The 16653-nt window shown below is 42.6% G+C and overlaps 1 protein-coding gene across 1 annotated transcript in view; it reads left to right on the forward strand.

Annotated features, from left to right (window-relative positions):
- The window catches only part of FRMPD1 (FERM and PDZ domain containing 1), a 118683-nt gene that overhangs the window by 4069 nt on the left and 97961 nt on the right, over positions 1 to 16653 (forward strand). Inside the window, exon 2 of the mRNA XM_045515212.2 lies at positions 1534 to 1627. The gene's annotated coding sequence lies outside the window, so the exon portion shown is untranslated. The remainder of the gene's footprint in view (positions 1 to 1533; positions 1628 to 16653) is intronic.

A 16653-nucleotide genomic window follows, 5' to 3' on the forward strand; every position in this document is an offset into this window, starting at 1 on the left:
AGTTCCTTCTGATAAACTGCCTTATTCCTCACGTCAAGCCCTCTTCATAACGAAATAAATTATGGGTTGATGAAATAACATACTGATTATTTAAGAAACATGACATAACCTATCTATGAAGACTATTGAATGTGTGCAGAACTCTTCCAAATTTTAAACTCTGGGGGCTAGAGACCAATTCTGAAGCCACTGCCATTGCTCAAAACTTTGTTTTCTTTTACAAATCACGTCCAGGATTTGTCACCAGTCTTAAAAGCAGTCACATTTATAACTTTATAATAATGATAGAAATACTGAAAGCATTCAAGTTTTAATTAAGAATAATAGTTGAAATGTATCAAGGGCATACTGTGTGCCTGGTCCTGCCCTGAGAGTTTTACATCCTCCTAATAATAAGTATTCTTATATAGGGCTGATTATATTATTATTCCAGTTTTACAGGTAAGTATTATCACAACCCAAACTCTCTCCAGTATTCCTGACCAGACATCTGACTGTCTACTCAACATCATTGTTTGGATATGTAATAGGCATCTCAAGTTCAAAGTGTCCAAAACTTGGCTGCTAATATTACCTTTTTCCTTCTTCCAACAAACTTGTACCACTTCAGTTTTCCCCACCCCAGGTAATAGCAACTCCAGCCTGCAAATTGCTTATGCCAAAAACCTTGGCGTCATCTTTGATTCCTCCTTGTTCACACAGCACATCCCATCTGGTTAGCAAATCCTGTCACTGCACCTTCAAGCTGTATTGGAATCTGACCAATTCTCATTCCTCCACCACTGCTACCTGGTTCAAACTACCATCCTCTCTCACCTGGATGACTGCAGTAACCTCCACCTGCCCTTGCCCACTTCAAGTCTAATTCTCATCACACTAGCCAGACTGGCCCTGTTAAAATGCAAGTTCTGAACCCCCTAGCTGCTTCCCATCTGACTTCTTTTCTGATCTTTACCTTGAGTTCACAGACCCTGAATTTTATGCAATGTTTTGTGCATATGTGAATTCTGTGTATTCTTCTGGAAGAACCTACGGGGTGGTCACAAGATTCTCAAAGGACTCAAAATCCTCCAAAAGCTTAAGAATCACTGCTTGGAGGAAACTTCATACTTGAAAAGTCAATTTAAAGAAGGCATTTACTCAAATTTTAAATGATTTGGAAAGGATTCTTTATTTGACAAAAGGAATCACTGAAAATGTCTTATATGTTTACAATACCATGAAATAAATATACAGGCTTGTTTTAGTGGACTCTTTGTGACCCAAGTGTATCAGTTCTAAGAGGATTCAGAGTAAATCTGACTATATTAAAATCTGTATTTAACAGATGTTTGAGCCCCCTAGCTAACAGGTCTCTTATTTCAAATAATATAAGCCTATATGCATAGTTTGGGGCCTAGTATGTGTAAAGTATTGTATTTGGAAACGTTTTTGACATACTTTAGTACACAGAACTTAACTGCAGAGCTTGGTACAGAGTAGACCCTTGATGTCTGTCTTTTCTGTACTCTTCTCTCCTACTTCTCATCCTAGAATTTGTAGCATTTCCCAGATCGGCAAATTGTGAAATGAGATTGGACTTAAATTCATTCTCTTGGCCAAGGAGAGAGACCAGCAGTGATTGCAGGTGAGTCAGTCTGGATACCGGCTCTTGAGTCCCTGAGACCCGCGCACTCAATTGTCTTCTGCCTCATTCCCTTGACCATTTATAAACTAGAAACCCTGACCTATATCCCAGGGGTGTTAAGTGGATTAACCGGTAAACCATAATTAATTGCAACGTAAACATTAATTATTGTTTTCACGGTCAGTTCCGGTCTGGATTCCTGACCTGGAGAGAGACCCTGCTCACACAGTGGCCTCTGTGGGAGTTCAGAGCACCCGCAAACTCCATGAGGGATGTGTCCTCCTTTGACATATGTTAGGAGTACTCTGAAGTGTTGTAAAGTACTTGAGTTCTCACTGGAGAGATGTCCTATTTATAAGTGACTGCAGGGAACCTGGCCCCCATCTCCAACACTAGAAGGGCTGCCGTTGGGGCAGAGGCTGTGGATTTGCCTTTTATGGGCTCAGGGGACAGAACTAGGACCAGTGGGGAGGCAAATGTTAGCTCAAGAGTGGGAAGAACTTTAATGGATGAAGCAGTTCAACTCTGGACCCAATGCCTGAAAAAGCAGGGAGTTCTTCCCAGTCATGGAAAAGTTCAAGGGAAGGCTAGATGACTTTATTTTCAAATAATTTATTGTTTGATTACCTAACCTGTGTAGGGTATTATGCTACATGCTGGAGGAACCCAAATGTGAATAAGATAAGTACTGTGGTCTTAGCACAGATGTAAGAGAGGTTTAAGAAAGTAAACTCCATCCATCCTTCCTTCCATCAATCCATCCAAAGAATATACAGTTGTTTCTCGGTATTAATGGAAGATTAGTTCCAGGACCCGACCCCACCTCAGTCTGCCCTCCATAACTGTGGATGCAGAACCCTCAGATACAGAGGGCTGACTGTGTGTTGAGACATCATAGCCCTGGGCGCTATAGAGCACTGAATGAAACAAAGATTTTTGTGCCTTACAGGTGGTAGATGAGATGGATAATAAGAACCCTTAAAGCATGAAGTTAATGTTAGTCCTTGAGAATGAAATTAGGAAAAGTTAACATGAAACAAAACCAGTTGGCTAATAGGGGTGTAATTACAGCTAAGGAAGCTTAAGTAAAACAGATCATTGCATATGTTGGCAACTGTGATGACTGTTGTGTAAAGGGGGTAGTCTGCCTGGAGCTAGAAGATAGGGAGTCAAAGAAAAAATTTGTGAATTTGTTCCTAGCATTATCTGAATACAGGATAGTGGACCAGGGACTGAGGACATCAGGCTGTCATAGCTCAGTGACACTGGCCATTGAGATCATTCAACTCACACTCTTTCAAGAAACTCTTCCTATTCTCCTGGCTGACTGCTACTTACTTTCAGGTTTTGACTTAAGTATAACATCTGTACTTTCACATATTCTTCTCCTGCGTGGCACTTATCACACTGTAATTTACTGTTTCTTAACATCTATCTTCCCCACTAGACCAGAAGCTGCATAAGGGTAGGAGCCCTGCTGGTCTCATTCACCACCATATCCAGTTACCGGGCACACAGAGGCACTTGGTAAATATTTGTTAAATGACTGGGTAAATAAATGAAAGATGGAATGATTTCCCAGGAAGATTTTCCTGTAAGGGAGGAATTCTCTTGAGTAGAGAGATGACTTATATTTCTGGAATTCTTGGAGACCTCACAGTGCAATTCTAACATGAGGTAGAAATGAGAGTAAACAGGAAATGAGCAATGAGACTTCAGAGATGGAAGAGCATTATGGAAGTGGTTATGCAAAAGAGGGCACCTGATCTGAGTACCGAATCAAAGATGGAATTTGGCACGTCAAGCTGAGGGGTGGAGGGAAAAAGATTATTCTAGCCAGAGATGGACAGCATGAGCAAAGATACCGAGTTTGGAATTGAGAGTGCACATAGAGGAGTGATGGGGCGTAACATGGGGGTGGAGGGGCAGGCTGGGATCCCACTGAGACAGGGTAAAGAGTTTGGACTTACTCATCTGTTTGCAGGCTTTGCCAGAGAGGGGACCCCTGCATTGCTTGGGGGTCAGTTCCTTTTGTAGTGTTCCAAAAGATGTGGTGTGGACAATGCAAAGACTGGATGACTCCAGGAGAAGGCCAGCTGGCTGTCTCCCTGCAGTCCTCCACAATGGGGTATTACCTCAGTAATCTCATAGGGTCCAGGTTCTGGCCCTTTGCTTGTCAGGCTCAGAAATCTGTTTGCTCTCAGGTAGATCTGAGCTCACAAGGCTACTGTATATAACCAGGATGCTCATTTAGTAATTCACAAGGGAAACTAGCACTGCTAAAGATATCAAATGCTCAAGTCCTATGGCTAGAACGTTCTAGCCCTGTAAGCAGACCACATACGAAGTCATATTGTAATCAGGTGTCAGTTTGTTAACTCACAAGAAATATAATGCCCAAGGATGCCCAAGTCCAATGGCTACGTAGTCATTTCCTGTAGGTGGATCTACATGGGAAGCCAGACTACAATCCGTTGCTTGATAAGCTTAGAGTTTAGGACAAGGGGAAATCATTAAAAGAATGTTCTGAAACATCTGACCTAGTCCTCTATAATAGGCAGATACTTGTCACCAGAATTACCTATGTCACCTTTTTAACCAGAACCTCTCTGCCCTGGATGGTATTAGATGAACAATGCCAAGGTTTGTTTGACCTCCTTTCCCTGCATTTTCATGGCTGGTCAACCTCCCTTCTGACTTATGCTTCCTTTCTTTAGCTATATTAACACTTTAAATCAGATTTCATCGAGTTCTCTGGGTCTGAGAACCATTCAGTTTCTTTAAGGTGACTCAGCAAATCTCTGCTGTAATCAATGATGTATTGATGTCCTAGTTTAACTCTCAGAGGACAATCTCATCTCTAATTCTTTCAGGATCACTCACTGTTGCCCATAGTGCAGACAATCTCCCCAGCCTTGAGATTCTAGGGCACCTCAAGCCTCAGATGACTTAGAACAATCTTATTTAACATTGTCAGAATTTCACAAACTAGATAAAACCTCAGTGATAATAACCCTTTCCATTCCATTCATGTGCCTCTTTGCAACCAAAACACACGTTCACATCTGTTATTTTACTCCATCATTCTAAGATGGAATTCTTTACCTCTTGAGGTAAAGAGGGCAGGGATTGGAGTTGCTCATGGTCGCACAGTTAACAAGACGCAGAAACAGAGCTCAGACCCCAGGCCACTGTCTAGTATGTCCCACTGCTTCACCACGGAAGAGGGGAGAGTTCTAAATTCCACATACATTGAAAAGAAAAATCAAATTACACTAATGTTTAATTTATTCACTTGAAGGTCAAGTGGAGAAGTCAGGTGTTGAGGCTTGGCATGAAAGTCATGATGGAGAATTCTAGTATCAGAACCAGGGCTTGATTAGCAGCAGATCTGCCCAATCTCATCACTTCCTCAAAGAGGCAAAACAATGGGATTAGACAGACCCATGTGGCAGAGCTGGCAGGAGCCGTAGGAACAAAGACCAAATCATAGACTGGAAGGCCCATGAGTGAGCCCAGAGTTAGACAAGAGGGGACTGGTGTCCCTGAGGGATATCACCACCAAGCTGCAGGGAAGATAGGGCGAATGGCCCCTCTCAGCCTTTCTAGAATCATATCTTTCCTCTAAGCACTGCTCAATATAGGAGGATACCTTCCCACTCTTTGCTTCTTTGCCCTAGACATTACCCAGACCACCTCCCTTTGTCCTAATGACCAGTAATGAGTATCCACCCTGGGCCAGGTTTGGGATAGGGTCATTATTTTGCTCATAACAAGCTTGAAGACTGAATTGCCTCCATCCTACACCCAAGAAACTGTAGCCCTTGGAGGTTAAGTATCTTGCCCAAGGTCACTCACTAATATATGCTGGAAATGGGTTCTAGAGCAGGTCAGTTGGATGCAGTAGAACTCAAGCTTTTCCCATTGTGCTCTGTACATTCATGGCTCATAATGAGTCGTTACAGTTCAGGCCTCTTTTGTCCTCCAGTCCTCCTGGTCAGAGTGTTGAGAACAAGAGACAGGAGAAAGGCAGGAGAGTGTTGCATTCAGTATGTCCTAGAGCCAGACTGCCTGGACTCAAATTCAGGCTCCACCACCAGCCAGCTCTGTGACCTGGGGCAAGTCTTACCCTCCTTGTGCCTGCTTCCTCACTTGTAAAAGAGGATAATAATAGTAGTCACTTAAAAATTGTTTTTAAATAATAGTATCCACTTTATGGGATTGTTATGAGAATCAAATATGTTAATATAACTATGGTGCTCAGAAAATTGAGCACACAGTAAATGCTTAGTAAAAACAGCCATTAGTATCTTTTGATTAAATTGAGGTCTTGACCTCAATCCATTCTGACCCCTTCATTGGATTTGGGAGACAGCGCAGCCTTGTTAAGTCCATAATTCTAAGCCATCTCTTGAGGTGGGTTACCTTGTAGATGGGTCACCTAAACTATTTTAATGGATCATCTTAACCATTTTAACAGATCTCTATGATATAAATATCAGACCTCATCTGGAATTTTAGGGTCACACCACAGGTGGTCCTTACAGTTTGCCTCTGCTCTACCCTCCTCCTAGCTTTCCTAGAAATGCCTGTCAAAGTGATGGGGAGTTTACTGGAGAGTTGCCCTGATGTGGTCATTAACACTGCCCAGAGAGACCATTCTTTGCATGCTTTGTAGCTTAGCAGGCTCCTGAATCTTCTCAGCCAGTGAGGTTCCAGAAGCCTGAGCTGGCAGGAAAGGGTGTGGCAACCCCAGTTGACTCCAGAAAGGAAGCCAGCTCTGTCCACACAGACAGCTGTAGACCAATTAAAATGGTGCATTAACTAATTAAGGACTGTGAATGAGGCTCCACTTCCCTGAGGTGCCTCATAAATGTCAGTAATGACAGCCTTGGGCAGGAACCTTCTATGACTTGGAACTGGCTAACTTAGGTGACAGGATTCAAACAAAAAAGACAACAACCTGCAAGACATAAATTCATACTTTCAAATGGAATCTTTATACAGTTCAATTTCAGAAATACTTATGAAACTTAATTAGGAAAGGAGACAGTGCTGGACATGATGGGGACACAAATGGGTGACACTCAGTCTGTGACTCCAGGGTGCCAGTTCTCCATCTCTACTTCCACTTCTCAGCAGTCCCTGCAGTTCCTCTCACAGGGAATATTGCCATCACCCCCTAACTGGTCTCCCCATCTCTTATGTCCTCAGCCATAATCCATACAAACCAACTTTGGTCACATAACTCTTCACTCAAAATGGCTTCCTGTTGCCAACACATTAAATACAGATATCTTACCAGTATTAAAGACCCCACAGATTGGTCCAAATGAACCTTTCCAGGTTTTTCTCTAAACACACTGCACTCCTCCATGCCAGCGCTTAAGCTCACTGTCTTCGTTTTCTCCCCATCTTCCTCCTTTCCCTGAGTCTGTTACAAGGCACAGCATGCCTCCCCTTTCCATCTCTGACTAGACAGAGCTTGCCCACCTTTCAAAATTCATCTCCAGTGCCACTGCCTCCCTAAAGCATCCCATGATGTTGGTCTCCTCTAATGGGATGTCATTGATCCTACATTATCCTTCAATGCACTTGGCTTGTCCTTCCCTCACAGTTCAGTGTTTGCTTCCAGCCAGTCCCTCTGAGGAACTGGTTCTGGGATTGGCTTTGTCATCTTCCTCTCCCACAGCATAGCTGGCCCAGTCCTCATATGGAGTGAATTATACTGAATGGAATGGGGGAGATAAACCCAGCCCACAGGGACTAACACAAGCCAAAATGCCACAAGGTTCTGTGACAAGGCTCCAAAGCGGAATAGAATTCGGATTGGAGTGGGATGAATATATTCCAAACATGAAATACTGGGAAAGTTTTCCTCTTTTCATGTAAACTTTCCCTGATTTCTCCTCCTCTGTGACATACATCCTTCCTGTACCTGCCCCCACCCCCACTGTGGTATTCACACCCCAGTATTGTAATTGTTTATGTTTGATTTATCTGCTAGACTAGGAGACCCTTGAGGGCAGGGACCAAGCCTTAATCCCTGCTATATTTTTGTACCTAGCCCAGAGCTTGGCACATAGTAGGTGCTCAAAAAATATTTATAGGAGGAGGAAAAAGAGGGTGGGAGAGAGGGAAGGGAGGGTTTATTCATGTAGAGATGAGGGGAAGGTGAAGGCTACAGAGAAATTGAATCCAAAGAGATACAGTCATATGTGGGGACTCTGCCAAATTGTCTTGGTGGATTAGCTTGATATAATGAAGGTGCTCACTCATTGCATACTGCTTTTTGTAGGTGCTAATTGACATTGAGTAAATAAGAAAAAAAAAAAAAACCTGTATTCCCAGATCCCTTTGTCTCCTTCCTCCCCCCACATCCTGGAATTGGCACTGCGATACTTCCCTCAATAGAAGATAATTAGGAGGCAGTTGGCAGCTGCAATCCATCCCTCCTCTGTAACAGAGGGGCATTGTGACTGCTGGAGCTTTCAGTAATACAGAGATCAATCAAATGGCCACTTAAATTTAAGGTAGCTCTTTAAAAAAAAAATCAAAGGCTTCTAGATGAATCTGAAATTCCTTTTCCCTCGCTTCTCCACAAATAGGCAAAATTAGGAGTGGAATAATCACTTTTATCTGCCTCCAGTCAGAGCGCAGTAGCATGGCAGAAGGAGCTGTGGTCCTGGCATTACTGAGCGCCAGGCAGGACTAGCCGCCCCATCACTTACAAGGCACACAACTTAAGACAAATGCCTTAACCACTGAGGCTTATTCTTCTCATCTATGAAACAGGAATAATACTATCTTCTTCACAGGACTGTTGTGAGGATTAAATAACATGTACCAGAAATAAGTTAGTCCAGTGCTGGTGTAGAGAAAGCCCTAATTACATGTTAGCTATTGATCATCATGATTATTAGAAAAAAAACAACGACTTGGGTTAAGGATTCAAGGGCTTAGTGAAGTAGACAACTGTTATATATTTCAGAAATCCTGTTAGATGTTCCAGTTGTCTGCTGGGGCGGTTTTAGAGCACTTAGTATTCCTTTCACCCCCTATTTTTATTTTATCCTATTTATATGCTTATATTTATATACTGCAGAAAGTGTGGCACAGTTAGTTATGTTGTTTCTCTAGCAATTAAATTCCTCGCCGGTCCCTGTTTATCCTTAGCTTGTTTCCTACTACCCCAAGCCCTACTAGGAACACATGGTCAAGCACCTTCTTTGCTGTATCATTTTAAAGAGTGGGTGTTTGCAAGAACTTTCTTTGCAACTTGAACTTTGAAGAATCCAGATCCAAATATACAACATTCTAGGCTTTGGGTTTAAAAAAAAAATGACTATGCTTGTAAGGTAATCTGACATCCAGTATTTTCATTCGTACAGTTTTTTATTTTAATTTTTATCCGTTTGCTTGTTACCCATTTTTGTATAGGAAGTGAAAACATTTTCTCACGTGTATCTACAATGACAGCTGGAAATTTGAGGGGAGGGAGGAAGGGAGAAAGAAAGAGAATGATTGATTCATCATCGATAACACTTGGTAGCAGGAAGGTAAAAAAGAGAATAAATGAGAAGGGAAAGGAAGTAGGGAACAGGAGAGCCTATACATTGAGGTAGACCTTCAATAATTGTCTGGTGGATACATGAATGAATTGTAACAGAGCGTTAGACTAGAATTCCCGCAGAGAAGCAAGACATAATAGCTATCAGCTACCTAGAATGGTGGGACAGTGTCCAGAAGAACCTATAAAAAGATTTAGCAGAAAAGTGGTTACAAGACTCTTGCACTGTCACCCCCATCAAGGGTCCAAAGATGCTACTCTTGGAGGCTTTTGCAGAGGAGTTCTTTGGAGGGAGCAGTGAGTGTGCGAAGTACCACTGTGGCCCCAGGGGGTAAGGGATGTGGGTGCCCATCTCGTCTCACCTCTTCTCTCCTCACCTCATTGCAACAAGACCACTCAGAGCTTGAGCTGGGTCTCCTGCAGTTATGGGCCCTGGGGACTGGGTCTGACTCCCTCCCTGTAAATTTACAGGAAAAGAGCAGGGCTGGCTAATGCTTTGGCAGCAGAGCAAAGGAGGCTGCTGCTACTTCCCGATTGGCCAATGCTCCCAGAATTGGTTCAGGCAAAGAATGCTCCAAGGAGCAGCCTGCCCAGCTCTGCAGGGGAGAGCCGGTGTGGGACGCACCCTAGATTCGTTTAATAGACGATATGAAGAGGCCCCAGCTGAGGGGAGGCTGGATGAGGGCTGCAGCATTTTCCAGGGCTGGAATTGGAAGCTCCTGCCTGAACAGAGTGTTTTTGTTCAGGTTAAGGGACCCGGTCAAGTGAGAGACCACCTGGGTTGGGGGAGAGGGTAGGTCTCTGAGGAATTCACAATAATAGCACAGAAGAGAAAGTCAGTTTTAAACAACTGCCAGGCCTAGAGAGTGTGACACCATCTCACCAGTGTCTCAATCAAACAAGCCCTGTTTACCCACCTTCCCTCTCCTCCTCTCGCTCTTTCTCTAGGGGTGCTTTAGCAAGATGGGACTGTAAGGAAGGAAAGAGAAGATTTACACCTTGGTTTCCCACCAGCTGAAAGCCCCCTGAGTGAGGTTATAAGTTTCTATTACTACATGGATGTGGACATTTTAATTTACTGAATTGGTACAGTGACTTAAAGTGAAGGTAGGACTTTGGGCTACTTAAGTGTGGCCACCAAAACCCAGGTGCATGATTAGGTTTATATCTTGTGGCAAAGGAAGCTGTCCCCATTCCACCTCTGATATGTTTAAAGGGCAGTGGGAGATTTAAAACAGCATTTTCATTATATTCCGCAAGTTTGTTTTTTTTTTAATATTTTTTCTGAAAATATTCACAAGTCTTAATTTTTTTATTTTTATTTTTAAATTTTTTAAAGTATGTTTATTGTTTGTTTGGTTTTTTGTTTTGGGGGAGGTAATTAGGTTTATTTATTTACTTATTTATTTTGATGGAGGTGCTGGGGATTGAACCCCCAGGACTCTGTGCATGTTAAGCATGTGCTCTACTGCTGGCTGTACCCTTCCCCTATATTCCGTAAGTTTTGGTTGTTCAACTTAACTGGGTACAGCATGAATAGATGAACAGATGAAAAAAAATGAATGAGTGTTGTTTATATTAGGATGCACTATAATTCAAACTTAGGGCTTTTTAAAAATTGAATTCTTGTAACATGTTATCACCTTTGTAAGGTGTATGGTTGTAGGTGGCAGATGACTGTAGCTCTCAGCTGTACCAAGTCCTGTGTTGATGTTAACACTACCCTCCCTGTTTCCTGTTACCACAAAAGCAGTAGCAAGCGAAATGTGTAATCAAAGTCTCTTGTTAGGTTCCTAACTTCCTTTTACTCTCTTACTACATTCATGATCTGCTCAAAAGCTTAGCAGCTGTTGAGCTGAGAATGCATTTATACTCAGGTGTAAAAGAGTCAATAGTTGGCTACCTGCTTATTTCCAGGGACATTTTTGCTTTAACACTAAAAGTGCCTGAGTTCAAAAAAATGATGCCTTGCATGGGGGATCTGGGGCATCAGCACCAGGCAAATGTCAACTGAGATTTCTTTCGGAAGGGGCTCCCCAGCTGCCTGGGAGCCTGGGCTCTAGGGACGTACCTACACTACTCCAACTTAACTTGCCTGAGATGGTGAATGTGAAAGCGTATTAAACTATAACGTAGCCTGCAAATGTGAGCCAGTAGTATCATTATTCTTTAATAGCTGCAACTACTGACAGCAGACTTGTAAGCTCTTAAAAGGTTAGTCACCCACACAAACGCTTTTGCTGTCCTTATCAAATTATCTCTTTTTAACTAGAATGTCTTGAATATACCAGAGGGCCAGAAGCAACTCTCACCATCATGACAGACATAGTTTTGAAAACCAAAGATTTAGTCCCTTGAAGGGCATTTTTTTTTTTCTTTCTCCTTGTCTACTTCCACCTGTCCAGAAGCATTTCTGCTTCAGATGCAATCAGTCCCATCTTGCAACTGAGGCAAAACCTCCTGCCTGGCCTGAGCTTTTGTGTGTGTTAGAAATGATAAGAAACAGCTGTCCTCGGATTAATGCCATCATCCCTGTTATGATGCAGCCATTCAGCTTGTGGCAGCAATCGTGTGTTAGATGAATGTCTTTCTAAATTCAATCACCCCAAAATAAATACATTGCAGTAGCCTCATTAAACAAAATTGGATGCAAGGAGAGGATGTGGCTGACTGATAGGAAATGAGAAAGAAGTAGAATCTTTTAAAGCTGCACACATCATCTTGCCCTTCAGAAACCTCTTCTAGGACCTAGTTCAGCTTTAGAACATTTAGGTTGTTTTTTTTTTAAAGATGCTTATGTATGTGGTACCATTTTCTCCAAAGAGAGATCTTTTTAAAAATAGCATATGATAAAATAATGTATGTATCCATATTAAGAGAGAGTCATACAAAGTAGGCAAATATGCAGATGTGTTTATACACAGTATATCATATTTGACATTTAGCATATCTTAGCCAGCTTGTTCGGCTGATCAGTCAAATATTTTAAAGTTTAACCACACAGGTGCTGAGGGGATGTTAAATTTAATCCATTCACGTGTTCATTCACCTAACACATACTTGCTGAGACCTACTCTGTGCTATGTCCCATGCTCTTCATTAGGGAACTATTATGAACCAGACAGCCTGTCTTGGAAAAGCTGCTTAGAATGGGGTGTGGGATTGAATAGACACCAATAACAGCACTGAGAGGTTCAACAGGCTAAGTGCCATGAGAAAGAGATGCAAAAAGACCCATGAGAGTTTAGAAGAGAAAGTGTTTGTTTATCTCTATTCAGAAACAGAACATCTTCAAGCAGGAGGCAACATTTGGGCTGGACCTTGAAGTCTGTGAACAGTTTCAAAGTTAAGGTCTTTCATGGCAAAGGAAACGGTGTAAACAAAATGGATATCCTACATTTTGGTGAGGGGTCGGGGGAGGGAGGGCACAGACATACACAGGGGAGTCGTCCATAAAGCCGGGCACACAGATGAGAGTCCTGCATGCTGGGCTAAAGGGTTTGAACTTTTATGCCATATGCACTTGGGAGCCAGAATAGGAATGATATGATCAGAGTTGTGCACCAATTTAATCCAGTAGCAGGCTGTGGTTAGAACTGACTGGAGGTTCTAGAGACCAGATTTACAGCAACATGGATGGGCCTAGAGATTATCATACTAAGTGAATTAAGTAAGACAGAGAAAGACAAATATATGACATCACTTATATGTGGAATCTGAAAAAATGACACAAATGAACTTATTTACAAAACAGAAACAGGCTCACAGACATAGGAAACAAACTTATGGTTACCAAAGGGGAAAATGGGGTAGAGATAAATAAGGGGTTTGAGATTTGCAGATACAAACTACTGTATAGAAAATAGAAAAACAGCAAGGTCCTACTGTATAGCACAGGGAACTATATTCAATATCTTGTAATAGCCTATTATGAAAAAGATACATATATGTATAACTGAATCACTATGCTGTACACCAGAAACTAACACAACATTTTAAATCAACTATACTCCAAAAATTTTTTTTAAAAAGTTCGGTGGGGAGGGTACAGCTTAGCGGTAGAGCGTGTGCTTAGCGCGCATGAGATTTTGGGTTCAATCCCCAGTACCTCCATTCAAATAAATAAATAAACCTAAGTACCTCCCTCCAAAACAAAACAAAACAAAAAAGTTCAGGCCAGAGATAAAGAAAAGGGGGCTTAAGGTAGGATTGTGGCGAATGAGCACTGGAGAAACAAACATGAATTATTAAAAGAGAAAAATCAATGAGTCCGTGACTGGATGTTTTAGGCTCACTGTGTTCCTCTGGGCTTTAGATTGATTTTTACAGGTTAGGGCTATGTGGGAGAGGTGTGTATGGTTCAGGGTCCCAGCGGGAAACAGAATCTGACTGAGGTGGTTCAAGAGATTTTAATGAAGGCACTACTTGCAGAGATGTGGGTAGGATTCAGGGAACCAACTGGAGGTGGTGAGGCACCCAGAGATTAGCAAGAGTGGGAAGCTTTAGCACCCCTCAGGGGCAACAGGAGGAAATAGTGTTACTAGGTTCCAACGACAGCTGAAGTCGTGGAGGTGCTGTGATCTAGGAAGGAAAAACAAGGGAGCAGGGAAGAAATACCCTTACCTCTGTCCATTGCTGCCCTTTGGTCTGCTGGTTCCTTTCATTGGCTAAACTGAACTGAAAAGATGACCAGGTAATGCAGTTATAGGGGTGGGCTTCTCAGGGCACAGAGCAGGGGGAAACATGGGCAGAAGTAATGGTAGGGGAGAGGGTGGGGGGAACAAACGGAGAGTAACCAACATACAGTGTTAAATTGTGCTGTATGTTAGGTGATATTGAGTGTCCTGGAGTTCCTTAAATCCTGGGAATTTCAAACAGGGGTTTCACCATGAAACCTGATTCCAATATGATCATTACCACACACTTGATAAGAAAACCTAGTAATAACATCAAAATAATGAAAGATAAGTGCCAGGCTTGGGCACATAATATAACCGTCGAATCTCAGTTTATCTGGAGAACAATGATATTAATTCGTGCTGTGTCTGCTCTCTAAGGTCATTATGAAAATAAAGTGAGATAAAGCTTGTAAAAAGTGTTTGTTAAATTAATTTTTGACATAAATCACTAGAAAGATGTGAAGGATAGTTCTTATCATCTGGGATCATTCCTTTTTCGTCTTGGTGCACTCCACCCTACCAGCACAGTGTCTGGCCCAGGGAGCCGTTCCATTAACATTTGTGGCATTGAATTAAATTGAATTCTGAACATACACCCTTCCTCCCTTGATTCATGCACAGTCTCTTTCAATCAGCTTTGTCACTGTGGGACTTTTTACTTTCTTCAACATTTTCTATCCCTTTAATAACCCAACAGAATTAAAGTAATTGGAAAATGCTAAACTACACTCCATCAAGGTAAAGTTCCTCCGTATGTTCTTAGAGTGAGACATCGTTAGTAGCTTTGACCAAGGATCCCGGGTCTGGACGTGGGACTCCTTACCTGAATTTACTAGTTTCCTCTCACAGCCTAAAACTGCTGCACACACTGTGATTTGGGGGATGTAGAGTCTAAAAGATGAAAAGCCGTATGAAAGCTGTATGAAATCTCTCAGTCCCATGAAAAAAGACTGTTCTTGGACTGTAATTGCTTTTCTTAGTCTGGCCTTCAGGGATAGGCCCTAAATGAGATGTTAGGCTGGTTCCCTCTCCAGTACTTATGATTTTGCATTCAGAGCTCTGATTCTGCTGAAGTTTGTGAGATGAAATGCAGGCAGGGAGCTTCCTGCTGGGAAGTCATTTGAGGGAAGTCTTGCGCCCTTCTTGAGGCAGCAAGCACAGGGAGACCCCTGCACTCTGAGGAGTGCTCCCCATTGCTGGTCCCAGACATCAGCTTGGGTGAATCTCTCCTGAGCCCTGGGCAGTCCCTAAATGCTTAGGAACTGGCCACAGGCCTGTCGCGGGGCCTGTTGATATCACTGCTTCCAGAGCTGAAGGACCTGGAGAAGACGTGTAAGTAGCTAAAGGAACTGCAGGTGTGGAGCATGAACGTGACATAACTGGGTGGAGGTGTGATGTGGTTTTCACCCAGCAGCCGTCTCAGGGAGTGAAGGGGCTGTCTGCCCACAAGAGGACACGTTCTTGTGCCCGCAGCGTAGCCCCTCTGTACCCAGAGCGCTCCACCCCCTAAGCTGGCTGTGTGAGCAGTGCTGCTCAAGTGTGGTCCGCCCTTCCATCAGCACCACCAGCACCACCTTGGAGCTTGTTAGAAATGCAGATTACGCGCTTCCCCACAGACCTACTGAATCAGAATCCCTGGGGGACAGGGCCCTGAAATTTGTGTGTTAGCAAGGCCCCTAGGGGTTTTGTGTACACTTTGAAGTTTGAGAAGCACTGGTTGAGGGTACAGATACTGCTTTGCCCAAGAGCTTGAAGCTCTTGAGGGTAAAATCTAATGCAGAGAGGTGACTGTGTTTGTCTTCATTCCCTTTAGCGTAACAGAGATTCACATGGAATCTGGCTTTCTTTTTTTCTTTCTGTCATTGTCAGTTCTTCCATTTTCCCAGGCCAACTTTGCTAATTCAGTTTTTCTTACGTATTATTTATTTCAGCTCTAATGGTCCCAAAGAAGCATAGTTCTTTTACTCTCCACTCTTTCAACCCCAGCTGAAACTGCAGTCCAAGACCCACTGAATTCAAGCCCAATCCCTTTATCTCAATTCCCCGAGTTTCCGAATTTCCCTGGTCTTTCTGCTTCCTGGCTCAAGAGCGCATTAAATCCCTTAGAGACCCTTTGATCCTCCTCTTTTAAGTTTTTCTTTTGTATTCTACCTTCTTTGGTTTCTGAAATAATAACTCTCCCGACAAAATTTTATTTCTTACTTTTTATATTGGTGGCATCTTCCCACTTCACTGTCCACAATAGTTTTAAGATTCAGGGTCCTCTTCTTTCATCTCCAGTCATCATTTCCTTTTTAAAAACAGCTCATTTTATTTCATCATGCCTTCCCCCAAAGTGGGTGACTTATAATCTCTCTAGTTTTGGGATACTGGGTGGAGGAGGATATGTACTCAGGCACTATGATGAAGTTGCCAGATTTGGGATGGGAAAATATATAGCCTATTCTGGCTACAAAGTAATGGGAAGAATGGGAGGTTTGTAAGAGTTACCAGCAAGATCCAACCAGGCTTAAGCTCAACTCAATTCAACAGACATTTTATTAACAGCCTAAACCATGAACAGGATGTATATTATCAGGTGCTCAGGAATAGGGCCATGACATACAGCAAGGTTAAAAGCAGGATAAGGCTCAGACAAAAAGGAAAACCTAATCCTGGTGGATGCCAATTACTAATGCAGCTTGCTCTTTTGCACATAGTCGACACTTAAGAAAAATCTTTGTTAAACAAAGAAAGTAATTTTCAGACTAACGTGCTTTTAATTAAGTATGTCTTCT

This window comes from Camelus bactrianus, chromosome 4 (genome assembly GCF_048773025.1).
Source record: "Camelus bactrianus isolate YW-2024 breed Bactrian camel chromosome 4, ASM4877302v1, whole genome shotgun sequence".
NCBI classification, from domain to species: Eukaryota; Metazoa; Chordata; class Mammalia; order Artiodactyla; family Camelidae; genus Camelus; species Camelus bactrianus.